The 14,705-nt window shown below is 37.4% G+C and overlaps 1 protein-coding gene across 4 annotated transcripts in view; it reads right to left on the bottom strand.

Moving 5' to 3' along the window:
* SDK1 (sidekick cell adhesion molecule 1) overlaps positions 1-14,705 on the bottom strand; it is a 382,991-nt gene that overhangs the window by 331,934 nt on the left and 36,352 nt on the right. The window lies entirely within an intron of this gene.

Here is a 14,705-nt window from a genome sequence, read left to right as displayed (position 1 = left end):
TTTTCATCTATGTCCAACACAAATGAGAAAACTAATACCACATCAGTGGCTTATTAAACGGAAAGTTTATAATTGAACTTCCCCTTCATTTGCTTGCAAAGCGGGAGCTGAAATCCCTTGCCAGCTAAACCACTTTTGTTTTTACATATGTACTTTCAATACTGAGATTGCACATAAATATAATTTAAACTGACAGAAAAAGCCACAAAGAAATAGAATTTTGCATCGTTAGCATTATGCAGGTACTCTCTTGGTGCTGTTGGAGTTTTCCTCTTATTCTCCCTTGAGGGAAAAAAAAAGCAAAGGGAAAAATCCATTATTTTCTATCTATCAAGATATTTCTTTTCCTACTGGGAATCTAAAATGCCTGATCTCAGTGTGAGATCTCTGAAAGCACTAGTAAGAGAATTCTCCTGATAAGAATGAGAAAAATAAAAATTACAAATGGCTAAGTCAGCCTTATTACCTCCCTCGGTCACTTGAATTCATTGCTACTTAAAAGCAACCAGTTGCAAACCAATTTCCATAAATAAAAGGAAAATTACACACCATCCTTTAAATTTAAAGTGTTAAAGAACATTGCCTAGAATTTAAAACGAGCCAAAGATTGTCAACTGCCAGCAGCATTTGTGGCAGGAGCAAACCAAGGGAGGAGGTGGGAGTTTCTACAAAGGAAAACAAAACCCCATCAGAAAACAAAACTCCACCAGCATTGCAGAGAGCCTGGAAGGCATGGACTAGACACAACTTCCTCTTTTATTATTATTATTTTTGCACTTCTAAGCACAAAAACCCTCCACCAAGCAGTGTGGAGTGACAGTGAGTTATAACACATCAAGGCACCTGCAGGAACTTGTATCTGACTTCAGCCATCTCCACTGCCATGTCTGTTCTCAAATAACAATTTCCTGAAGTCTTCTGTTTTCCAGAAGGAAAAAGGATATGAAAAGATGACAATATGAAAGAGGTCTTGAAAATAATCTCTTACCACAAAACAGAAAGAAGAGACGCAAAATAAAAATTTTAAAGAAAGTTCTCCAGTATTATTTTTATGTTAAGAAGTGGCAGCATTATCTGTGGAGGATGAGCAGAACACTGGAGTGCAGTGGAATGCAGAGCACCTGCCTTTACAAAATAAGAAGCACATGCTTTAGCAGAACATCTTGTAGTAGTTAGAGAGAGAAAGGATCAAAGATCCTGCATCAGCACTGTCAGTTTCCTCAGGAGTGATGTTTTTCCACTCAGTGTGGTGCAGATCTACAGCACTCCAAGCACTTCCAGGAGAGGCTACAGAGAGCTGCTTCATTTGCCTGGCAAAGGGGAGTACCTGATCCATATGACAGCCCAGAGCTTAAGAGGTAATTTAATTTTTTCATGAGATTATTAAAGACCATGAAAAATACATCAGTCTCCTTCCACAAGGACAACTGTAACCGTCAGTTCTAAACCTGTTTTGCTAAGTGCCATCACATGTTAAATGTAAGTGCTTGGCTTCCCTGGGCTCTGGGGAGCACAGGAAAGGGAAGGATGGGGTGGGAAACACAGCTCCTGACCACTGAGTGGTCTCACCCACAAATGACAGCATTTTGGGGACAACACTGAGCCAGATGTCAGGCAGAGAGCAAGAGATGTCAAAACCAGTGTTTTGCACTGTATTATGACCTTCCTGAGCTGCCCCACACAAGCTGTGTGAAAGCTGCCAGGATGCAGGTGATTATTTACCCCAGCAATTTGCACACCACATCATTTCTCCCCTCACAGCTCCAGAGCAACCCAGCCATAGTCCTCCCATCACTATTTCAAGCTTCCTTTATTTTAATGAGAAGTGAAGTGTTTTGTGTTCTCGCTATTTATTCTCATCAGGCCACAGTAATGAAACTCAGTGGAAAGTTAAATATGAGGAAAAACAAATACACAAGGTTAACTGCCATGACCGAGATACAACAGCCCTCACCACTGAAAGGGAGAAGGCAGAATCACTTTAAGATCTCTCTTTATAAATACAAGAAGTGCATGGGGCATGTTTTAGACTAATTTACAACAATAAAGATAGGAGATTTTCTAGATATTTATGTAGCATGCCTGTTAATCTGTACTTATTAGTCTATCATCTTAATTTATCTCATGATAAGTCAGCTATCATTAAATTCCTGATAACTTTATGGTGGAAAAAAATTCAATCATCTGGTGGCATAAATTTTTATCCAAATGATGTGGTTTCTGTTCACAGCAAAGTATGTTCAGCTGAGCGATATTTCAGATGAAAAGTTTGGGGGAACCAAGGCTGTGGCACTGCAGCAAGGTGCCCACACCTGTGTGCAGTGACATCCAGCACAAATCTAAATTATTTATAAATGCTGAAGAACACTGGGGATTTACTGACTTGGAGAATGTGCCAGAGTCATACTGTTCACTAAAATACCCTTATTTTTAAATCTTTCTTAGTCATAATGGTACCCTCTGAAGTGAATCATAAAGAATATCAGATGCCATTTTAATCATCACTGGCAATGCCTTTCCAATCTGCAAACCACCAACAACTCACACAATACCCCTGTGCAACACAAACCACAGCTTCCTGCCCAAGAGCAAGAGTTGACAGTTGCAAGCTGCCCAAATCAAAAGCTTTCATACCCTTCTCTATTAATCCACACACCAAATATTATGTATCTAATATTAATGCTAAAAACACAGAAGAATGGTAAACAGGATCTGAGATTAAGACTGAAAATTCCAACTTAATTCTGACTCAATTCTGACTGTCAATAATCTCCAGTTTTGGATGAATCCCTTTCTTTTTTCTTTCCTCCATTTATTTCCACAGAATTGAAGGATTAGCTCAAGCTTCTAAACCATTTTAAACAAAAAGGGATTTCCCTATAATTGCTAAGTAATACAATTACTGAACTGAGAGAAAGGAATTCTTTTGAACACAAGTTTGCTTTTACAACGTGCTTGTTCTGATTATAGTTTTTTATGGCCCAGTAACAATGTGGAAAGCATTTAAACTGGCTTTACCATTTATATTAGGTATTTTTTATTACATGCAATGCGTACCTCCTTGGGGTCCAATCTAGTTTTCTTTCTCAAAGAAAAGGAAAATTATTTCTTAAAAAAAAAAAATCTGTAAAAGGTTTACTGTAGGCAAAAAAAAAAACATCAAAACCCCAAATCATCCAACCAATTTTTGCTATAAAGTAAAGCAATCAAGATTCTCAAATGAAGAGTTTTCCTGAGGTATTTCCACAGGCTGATTTTTTCTTTTTTAAAGCAGTTTTTTCAACTTGTTTAAACTGGATAACAATGGTTTTACTTGAAACTTAACCCTAGTCCCTAGAAATATGAGTAGGATTACTACCAAGACCAAGGTACAGCTCATTGTGTAATGATGGCAAAAGAGTAGCTCTCCATCTACTTCATCAGTAATCTTGGCAGCCACATCCCTAAATCTGTGCCAGACATCATTTGCATGGAGAATCTGCTGCTAGTTTCAGGTTGAAGAAATTGAGATGAAGCTGCATTGCAAAGAAAGAGTCAGCCAGAACTGCAGTTTTTCTCATTTTTGGGAAAAAAACAGATTCTACCTGACAATGGATTTGCTACCTTGGCATTGACAGAAAAAAGAAAATGAGGGGGGGAAAAGGGGATAAAGAACTTCAGATCTTAGTGATTTACTAGAATAGCCTGTTAATGAATATGAAAAAGAGTGGAAAAGCACAAAGCAAACCAGTAATTATATCAAATGTCCTTGGCCTATTCTCACCAATAAGGATTATAAAACAATGAGTAACAAGAGTACTTGGAAATAGAAAACCTGACAAGCTCTTCAGAGACTCACCTTTTCCATTGCCACACAAATGGCCTGGAGTACTTCATGTGAAATGAAGGAGGAAAGATCCTGCAACAGCACAAATTGTAAAGGTACTCCAGCCTCCCACATCCTTATTTCACACAATAAGGAGTGTGAAAGATAATCTCTACTCTTGAATCAAACACACCCATAGTTTTAAACAGAATTTGAAGCCTAAGCAAGCACAAGATAAACACCAGGTTGTTGAGACATGTAATAAAACTAAAATAGACTGAAATAACGAGGCAGGAAAACCACAGGAGGGGTTCTCCAAGAGTTAAGAATTTCAGCTGCATCTGAAACCTAATTACTGCTTTAATAGGAACTAATGAGTTCCAAATAAAAACACAGAAGGAACACAAAGGTAGTGAAACCACTGGCACTGTGACACCCTTTAGCACCCCCATCCTGGTAATTCATCAAACAAAAAAGTAAATATTACTCCAGCTATTCCCTGCTAACTCTGTTTGTTTAAAATTCATTAGGTTCAAAAAGTCAACTCAATGTACACCCTCAGAGTTCAAAAATTATAGACTTAGTGTAGAAGTGTTTGATAAGACATACATTAAAATTTACACTGAGAGTACCATTCAAAACTTGGAATTCAATAAAGATGTAGGTAATTTTTACATTACTGATACTTTTTTCTGCTACAAACACACCAGGTCTCCTCTGCTCACTAAATCAGTGCAAGGTGCTGCTCACTTCACTCCAGTCAAGTACAAATCCTCTACTTTAAGCAGATCAGCTGCATTTAATGACAGCAACTTCCTACCTTACACAAACTGAAAGATCTTGAATTACTTTTCAGCCAATTCCTGACTTCCACAGCTATAAACACCCTCTTAAAAATCCAGAAACTAAGAACTACTTCAGGGTTAAATTTTTTATAGAGCCTTCATGCACTGCTGAAAACCAAGGGATTTCAGCTAGAGGTTGATTTATGCTCTTGTGCACTTGTCATTTCCTTCCTGAGCCATCAGCTCACTGCATGCACATGCTTGCCTTACAAAATCAGTGCTATGTAAACTTCTAATTAGATACAGCCTAACTTGCTTCCAACACAACTAGGAAGGCATATTAAGGCAATTTTTGCTTCTTTTCACCCATTATTTCCTTTACCAGTTTATATTTACCTCTTCTTCCAATCATGGACTATCAAAACACTGAACTTGTAAAATGTCTGGACTACTGAGATAATTTTTTTTCTCCCATTTCTTTCACCACTCCTTGTGCACAGCTGGAATTCTGGGCTTCTATAACCAAAGGGATAGAAACTACATCTGGAACAGGACCTGTCTTCCCCTCTGCCTCTGGAATTGTGCCAGTTTGTGCCTCTCTGTGCCCACCATGGGAACTGGGAGTGCACACCATAAGAATTGGAATCTCTGCCCACATACTATTTTCAAGAGAACTCAAGGCTGCCCCACTCAGAGTTCTTGTCTTCAGTAACTGCTTCCCTTTGTAGCTCTCCTAGTGAACCAAAAAGAACCTGAATTCTCAGCAAAGATTTTCCTATTTTAGGACATCTCTCAAAACGGCCCCTGTGATGTGTTTAAGAAGACTGGAGTGTTCTTAGGGATTGGAAAACTGAAATGCACATGGGTATTTGCAGGATCCTCCTCCCCAAACTCTGCCTTGGCTTGCACTTCCTTCACTGTCCTGGAAAGGCAAGTACTTAACAGGATTTTCTGACATATCAGCTCATTTTTTAAACCTGAACCATAACAAACCCACATTAACTGCTTCCACTGGCTGACAGTAGCTAAAAGTCACTGTCTCCTCACTCTCTTCCACAGATAGCTCCATTCACGTGTACATTGTTCTTTCTAATTCACTCAATTTCTTTGGGTTTGGCTATCTTATGTGACCAGAACCTCTCACTCTGTGTTCCCCTTCACTTTCTTTCACCACAAAACTACCTGAGTCCCAATCAATTACTACTGAATGTAAAAAAAACATACATACTTTTCATTACATAAGAATTTCTTATAATATCCACATATGAATACAGTTTTTCATTCCAGGTTCCTGGCCAGAGTATTTTTCCAAGTCTGCAATTTGTAAAGCCATGGGCTTTCTTAAAAAACCCAGACATCCAACAATAATGCACTTTTTGGGGGGTTTGTTTGTTTGTTTTTTTTTATTTAAACCAACTAATGTAAAATTTTCTGGAACACAATTCAACCAAAAAATCTGATTTTTTTTTTCCCCCAGAAGTAACATCTCCCTCTGAAGGAAAACGGAACACAAAAGTGAAAAAAAAATTAGTTTGCTTCCCCAGAGACCAACACATTTACTCTGAAACAGTAAGAGCAGTGTCCTGGAGTAGAACAAGCTGCCCTGCTCCACGAAAAGCCATTTGTGATCAATGCTGATCCACCAGAACACACCAAGAGCTCAGGGAGTAGTAGGTGATGATCTCTTGGAGCTGGCTGGATACATTCAGCACAATTCTATACCAAGGAACAAACAAAAATTGTGATTATTCACAGACTGGCTTCATGACTAAATATTTTTACAGTGGTTTGAGAAAGTTGCAGCCGTGTGTAGACACATTTGAGGGAACTGGTGTGACTAAAACTAACAAAATTTCTACTGAACAAAGTTACATATTGGCTCATAATAACTGCAGTTTCAATTTGTTGTTTCCTCCGTCAGCTACAGAGATGGGCCTCAACAGAAATGCAGAATTTAATTCCCACTTAAGGGCCTTTAACTGTCTCACTTATAAATTATTTATTAATTTTAAAAACAAGTACCATACTTATTGACAGTTTTCCCAGACAATTCCCCATCCAGTTTTTGACTATAGAATATCCCATGATCCAGAAACCTCTTTTATGGTAGGAAAGTAAACATATGGAGAAGCAGAAAATAAGAATTTGAATGACTGCACTGTTCTCTCATGCTGCCATATCTTTTGCAGACCACACTTCAAGCATTAGGTTTGTATTTTTTTGCCATTAGAAGAAAAGCACGAGGCAGGAAATCTTTAAATGAGAAGCAGTGAGATCTCTACCCGTCCTGTGATGCCTGCAGCATCACAGGTACCTCCTGGTACCTCCTCCCTTCTCATCACTCCAGGAATGGTCCAGCACAGGATGCCAGAACCAGCATCCCACCACCCTGTGAACCCTGCACAGAGCTCAGTCAGCAGGGAATGAGCACCTGAAAATAAAACAAACTTTACAACTGCACATGGACACTTTGTAAGTGTAAATATAGTCTGGCATCTTTAAAATTACTTTGAGTTTCCATTTCTGTGTCATTCCTCTCTGTGCATCAGAGCCATTTGGAGTTGGTGGCTTTTTCATTGTTTTTTTTTTTTTTTCAGGAATTATGGAGAATTTTATGTAAATAACAACTTTGGTGGAATTACACTCAGAACACAAACACAAAAACAACCCATGATATATTCTGCAAACTCCTGACCTCATTATTCCAGAGAAAGATAGAGTCCAACAAACCTACTGCACATTTTTAAAGTCAATCTGAAAAGTCAACTTCTTTACACTTTGAAGAAAGATTTAGCCCTGCTACACTTTTTTATTTTAAATTCCAGCAGACCTTTTACATTTGCTTCTGATTTTAAAATAGTGATCATCATCTCAACATTTAAAGGATTTGGACATGGTGTGGTTGGCCACATTCACATCATTTATTGGGTATGCATTGTTGATACTGCATCTATTGATGACATTTATGAGATAACTCTGGCAAGAATGAGCTGCATCTCAGGCTGCAAAATCACTTCTCAGCTTTTCACCATTTTGGGACCTTCCAGCTGCACAACTTCAGTTATGAATGACAACAAAAAAAAAAGCACAACCATATAACTTCATTTTGAGTCAGTTACATTTTAATAAAGTTCATCATGAATCTTATCCACACAAGTTACTAAATTTGTTTTTCTTTTCCTCTGTTTGATCAATATAACATTTTTTCAAAACATCATGATTCAAAATGGTGTTTTGCAGTACCCTAAATCTTAATTAAAAGTGTCTTGTACTGAGACATGAATACAAATAACAACCTGCTAACAATCTTAAATCTTCATTTAAGAAATAAGAAACATGTAATTGTAGCTCTTAGCTTCCTTGTGCAGATAATCTTCCTAAACTGTGTGCTTACTATATAATGAGTAACAATTTAGTAAGTTTACAATAACAGGTTATGGGTAAAATTGTTTCTTTTTTTCCTGCTCACTTTTCCCTTTTTTTTTTTATTTTTTCAAATTAGAATTCACTTCATGCTGCAACTTGAGGAGCTCTTTCTTATCCTTCCAGCATCAACACAGACTCTCACTTCTGGAAATTACATTTGGGATTCCTTTGTTTTACACTTTCATTATGATTTATTTCTGAAGAAAACCAATAAGTGAGGCAAGTATAAAGGAGTGCTGCCTTCCTGAGATCTGTATCACCCTGACACAACATCTCAGATCAGTATGGAATTAATTGAAATCTGTTATTGACTCTGAAACCTAAATATGGCAATTTAGACGTCAACATTAGCAGAGTAGATGTTAATGTTAACATACAACAACTCTGACAAATGAATTGATGACATGTACAAATTCCTGACATCTGTAACTTGGGACAGCAAATGGAGTTGACAAATGGATCTGATGGCAAATATTATGTGACTCCATAATTAGGGATGTACTGAAGTTTGCACTGAAACTATGCTGCCACAACAGAGTGAATTTTCCACTGACTTGCAGATTAGGCAGCTATTTTCAGTTATGTGAAGCACACACCAAGTTCAATTATTAAAAACCCCTACAACCTAAATTAGTGTTGTCCACCTATTTCACAGAATCAATTAGGTTGGAAAACACCTCTGAGATCATTTCATAGAGGTGTAAAGCAGGATCAGGCACTAATTCTCCCTTTTTGAGAAATAAACAAAGAGCAGTTGAGTATTTACTTCAATTGTACTAAATACTGACCAGAATCTGTTTCATTAATATTATATAGAAATTTATTATGAGAACTCATAAAAACAATTCACTGGTTTATTAATTAAAACTAATCATTAGGTTTAATGACTCCAAAGAAATACATGAGAACAAGCATTTAAGTGAATGAATTTCTCACTAAGAACAAATACAAACTGAACTTGCTCTCCATACTCAAGGAGATCCACTTCCCTTATTATTTCAGTATCTTATATTATCACAGCACACAAAATTCCCCATCAGACAAGGGACTTTGCCCCACTCTGTAAAAACACAGAACAAAAGATAACAGGCAAAGTGCATTCTCAGGAGTTAAATGAAACCTTCTCAGACCCATTTTGAAGATGCAAATTGAGTAACACTTAAGCAAATACTTTGATTAAGTCCATCCATTAAGCAATGATTTCCTAAAATGGTCAGGTCCAGCTGCTTTCCCCAGGACAGGAGAATGATCAGGCACAGCCCTCACTGACCCCCAGCACAGGGCTCTAATTTGGGGTGTGACAACACTCCAGAATCTGGTACAGCACTTTGCTTCTTCAGGCAGGTAGGGAAGCTGGAAAGTAGCCACGATACTACAGTAGGAGCAGTGCTGAAGGGCAAGGAAAAGGGAAGCAGGGACTAATTTGGAAGGTTTATGTGCCTTTAGCTCCTTTATAATTCCAAAGCTGGTCTTAAGTACAAATTTAAATAATACTGTGAACTGGGCAATAGTCCTTCTGTGTCTACAAAAACCCCAAATGTCCTATGAACAGTCACTTTTCTGTCCCAGGTTTGGATTTCACTGTTCAATTTGCCATTCCTAAACTGTAATCACAGATTATCAGCTAAAAAAGCAGCTGCAGGGAGCACTATTTACATACAGAGGGGATGCTCAGCCCCACAGTTCTGCTCCCTCTCTGTCTGTACTACCTGTGATAGCTCAGCTGGGTCACCACGTTTGGCAAACAAAGAACACAACCGTGAAGCTGCTTCTCCATTTGGCTTTGTGCAAACACCATGGCCAAAAAACTGCAAGCAAAAATTCTGTTACAGGATAATTAATACTCTTTAATATGTTTTTCCAACATGAAAATATTCCAGGTTTATGCACTGCTGATAGATGCTCTTAGGCATTTTGGGAGTGGGGAGGGAAAATTAGGGTTCCAAGCTATCCATCAAATTTATGTCACATTTCTTGGGCAATTCAACATAATCTACTGAACAAACTGTAATAGATCTACAACAATTTTAGATCTATGACTTGAACCTTCTAAATTCTGTATTGAAAAAACAGGCCATAGGGGAAAGAAATTGCTTAAGAATAAAAATAATTCATTTGATTCCTGTTGAAGTCAAAATTGTCATCATGAACTATACCTACCTTAAAAAATATCTTTCAAACTACTCTGCTTTCTCAGGGCATATTCTTGTTTCATTTGAAGAAATATAATTATATTTTTATGTATGACCTTTACAGCCCCTTTGTCTCAGCTCAATAACAATTTCCTGGTAATTTCTTTCCACACAACATTCAATCTTACTTCAAGAAAACTGTAATAGAAAACTCCAACAATTCACATAAACAACAATTCTGCCAAATGTTAAACTTAGGCTTTTCCACCTCTCAAATTAATATTAGATTTGACTTTTAGGCAGTTGAATGTGCAGAAAGCTGAGGCAGACTAAGGTACTGAAAACATTTAATTTTAGGGGCATTAGCAATATAATCACTGAATTTAAGTCAAGCATTACTCAGTTAAGTTACAGATACCTGTTATTTAATTATAACCCAAGATTTTGTACTTGTGTGTATTAACTTAGCAGAGGTTGATAGTTGTTAGGGCTTTCACAAAGCTCAAACCACCTTTTTAAATGAAAAAGAAATCTGTGAACTTCTATAAAAAGTCATGAGGAAAAACTAGCTTTCGATGTTGTAAGTTTTTAATCATTCCTTGTGATCAAAAAGTGATTTTTCTTTTCTGAAATGATTCCCTGTACTTACAGTTCCCACATGTGACCAGAATGGCAGTATGTAAAAGCTGCTGTTAACATTTCTCATTGATAATTCCTGTTTTACTGCGAGTCTTGTGAACTGGGTTACAGAACATGCAATTACTGAAAGAACCCAGGGTACCTAAAAAAGGCTGAGGCTCCACAAACCTTCTCCTCAGCAGCAACGTGGCTTTGGGGTTTTCCTTTCGTCCTGCTCTACTCCCCATCCCTGTCCCCATTCTGCCCTTCACAACTGTTCCCAGGGCTGCACTGTGAATGTGACTGGGGAACTAATCCAGGTTTGGAACGTAAAAAAAAAGAAATAGAAATAAGGGAATAATTAAATCAAATCAGCTTCCTGATTCAGTTCAGAGAGTACTCCCAGAAATAGCTGTAGGAACAAATCCACAGGGCCAAGGTGAGTCCAGGAAGGCAAAAGCAGAGTGGATGGAACAGCATCAGCAAATGTTGCTGCTCAATCTCATTTATGGTACAATTACTAAAGAAAAAACTGATAAACATTTCAGAAATTCTAAATGCCAAGTATCCGCTATTTCAATTAAATACTGTTTGTCTGATGTATTTTTTAATGAATAATCTGAAAAAATACCTACAAACATATTTTTGCCATTTGTTCTTTCTACTAAAAAGACATTCTCTTTACTCTCAAGCAAAATACCTGTAAGAGTGTGCATCACATGAACAAATAAAGAGGTATTAAAAAGGGAGATATCTAATATCCAACCCTTCTTTTTCTTCCTTCCATAACCACACACAGCTGAAGACCACTTCCTACACTCCCAGCGTTTTACAACCATGCTGAAGTGATTACAATGTATGGAAAGCTTTCACTGAAATTTCTGTCCATGGCCAAAATCACTGTTATCATGCCACTGTTTATCTACTTTACTTTCTAAAGTGGCTTGTCATTTTCAGCAAATGCCAATATTTAAGTAAAAAAAAGGTAATTAGAGAATATGATTAGAATTTGCTATGAAAGCAGGAATAGAAAACATAATGTTTAGTATCTAGAAGGTCAAAACTGTGCCAAACTCCAAAAAGTTATTCACATATTTTATCATGCAATATTATTGCATATTTCTATGCATTAATTATAAAAACCTCATGCAGCTGTAAGTGTGGCTTCTGTAATTATCATATTTTTGGAACGCTTTAAAAATAAATGTACTTAGTGGAATGATTATAAATAAATGTTCAAAACAAGAGGCAAAGTTGTAGCAAAACAGAGCAACCTGTTCTTCACATTGAATTTTGAAAACATGATGCTGCCAAAACTGCTGTAGCATGTGCCATTCGAAAATATTATATTATGGTTGATTAGTACCATTAAAAATCATCATTAACACAAATGAGCTTCATAGCAGAGCAATATATCAGGGGTCAGTGCAGAAATATCAGACTCAGGGCAAGAAACCAGAAAATACCCAAGGATGTTTCTTCCCCCAGAGATGACTTTAGTGTTCACAGTGAGCGATTATCGATCTGCCAAGCACAAGGCTCAGACCCTACATTTCCATAGAAATACTGGTTCATAGTTAATAAAATTATATTGCATCCCTACAGAAGTTTTCTCTGATTCATTGTCATCTTTCACCTCAATTAAGAATTTAAGATGTAAAGTACGTGGGCCATTTATTTGGTTATTGGGCACAGCTGGCTCCATTAAACTACAGAAAGATACAGACACCCACTGCACAAAATACAGGCAGGAATTTCAAAGGTTCCTAAAGATTCTGAGCTTGGTTGGTAGGTACCACCCAAAAATAGGTGGAAGTCCATAAAACAGAGCGCTAAAATATTTTGACTTGCTACACAGACTTCAGTTTCAACTGAAGTTGCACAAAATGTCCAGTTGTGTCCTTGAGCAAATTCAGCTTTTGCAGTGAGCACAGAGAACAAGCCTGGGACTGTCCTGTGTGGAGCAGCCCAGCTGTGCCAGGCAGGAGCTGTGTCCAGAACTAAGGGCAAATACATCAGAAAAATACACATACATAGAGAACAAGTACAAGATTAGAGAGAGAGAAAGAGAGAGAGAGAGATAATCTCTCCAGAAAAGAAAATTCCAGCCAGAGGAGGAGTTTTGATCATGCACACCATGATCTTTACACCAGCAGGACTTCCGCCCTTTGCAGCTACTGTAGTAAATTAAATTAAGCTTCCCTGCCAGTTTTTTTTTTTTTCTGAGTATTAGTACCTGCTCAAGAGCTGGATTAGGACCCTTCAAGGCCTTACAGCAGTCAGGATGTGTAAACAAGGGTAAAGGAACCCAGAGAGAATGTTCATCTAAATTTAATATCTCTATGAATACATAATTTAGTACATCATATAGTAAAATTGAAGAACTAAATCTTGTAGTTAACATTGTTTCCAAAAGAATTTAGAGCCTGCATACATCATTATGTGAAGATGACATCTGGTTCTATAGCAGAAGACACTAATTTGAGAGAAATCAATGACTTTATGCTGAAAGACTGGAAACAGGCATAAAACTAAACATGATTTTTGTGTTGTCCCTCCTATTAATTTCTATTAGGTTTACATTTATTCTTTTTTTCATTTGTTTATACATGTAACAAAATTCATGCCTTTGGGATCTATTACAAAATGCAGCTCCATTTCCATATCAAATACAAAGAGCATTATACAGAAGATTTAATGGGGCTTCCTGGTGGAAGGAATTGGTCTCAGAAAGATCAGCAAATGCAAAGTTTAACCAGCTCACTAAATGTAGCTCCAGTGATAAGACATGGATAAACTTGGATAAAACTCAACCACTTCATATTTCATACACCTCTGCAAATAAATGCTGGGAAATGTTAAAATCACTACTTTAGGAAGCTAATCTTAAAGCACATTAAATTATGGTGTTCGTACTTCTTTCCATAAGTAATGGGGCCCAAAGAGGATTAGGAATAATTCCAGAGGAAGATAAAGCATGAGAGTGGACTCCAGAAGAACCCTGAGCGTTAATTTAGCTAACGAAGTGAAAGCCCTTGTGGCAATATTGTGGCACAGGCTACCTGGATTCCATCAGCTGACTTGAAGACAGCAAAACAACAGAGCTGCACAGATTTTCTTAGGAAAATTAAATGGCTTCCATGTTAGAATTGTCTAGAAATAGGAAAGAGGAAGTTACCTATTGTGAAAAGAGGACATAAAATCAGGGCACTGGCTGCTCCCTGCTCAAGGCTCAGTGGAATAAATAGGGAATTAAAACCACTACAGCAACTTTCAGCTCAACTTCTTTAGTGAGTAAAATTGGCAATTTTACTTTAATATTAAAGAGTGTCTTCTCCTGTAGTATTTAATTCCTTGAAACTGCAGAGAATAGGAGTTTAAACCTAAATAGTTGGAAGAATTATAAAACTGAACTAGTAGTTTATTCCACAGAACAAACACAGCTGAAATGATCTTTGATGTGACATGCAAATTCTGGAGAAATGTTTCAAAACATTGGCAAGATTTTTCCAAGCATCAAAAACAACTGTGATGTTTCCTGTAAAACTCTGCAACCACACTGGAGCAAGGATGGAAACACAGGAGAGCAGCAGCCCTGTCAAGAGCTGCATATGAAAGACAGCAAAATTCCCTGGGTAAAAAACTGCAGAGCAGATCAATGTGTCAATATTTAATGCTGAAACATGCAAGGAGCTCTTTGTTTTCCCATATCCACACAGCCCAAAAAGTCCAGAATTATTCTGCACTGCAAACACTCAGTATCACTGCCTGTTAGTAAGGGTTAAACAGAATAAACCCCATGACCTGAACTTTCCAGGAGTGCACTCTGACACATACAGACATTCATCACAAACACAAGGGATCAACAATTAACTCAGATTATATAAATAACAGTGGAAAACTGCCCATTTCATACACTGCAGGTCACCAACAATGTGT

This window comes from Passer domesticus, chromosome 15, assembly GCF_036417665.1.
Source record: "Passer domesticus isolate bPasDom1 chromosome 15, bPasDom1.hap1, whole genome shotgun sequence".
Taxonomy (NCBI): Eukaryota; Metazoa; Chordata; class Aves; order Passeriformes; family Passeridae; genus Passer; species Passer domesticus.
This window is presented reverse-complemented; position numbering and strand designations above follow the sequence as displayed.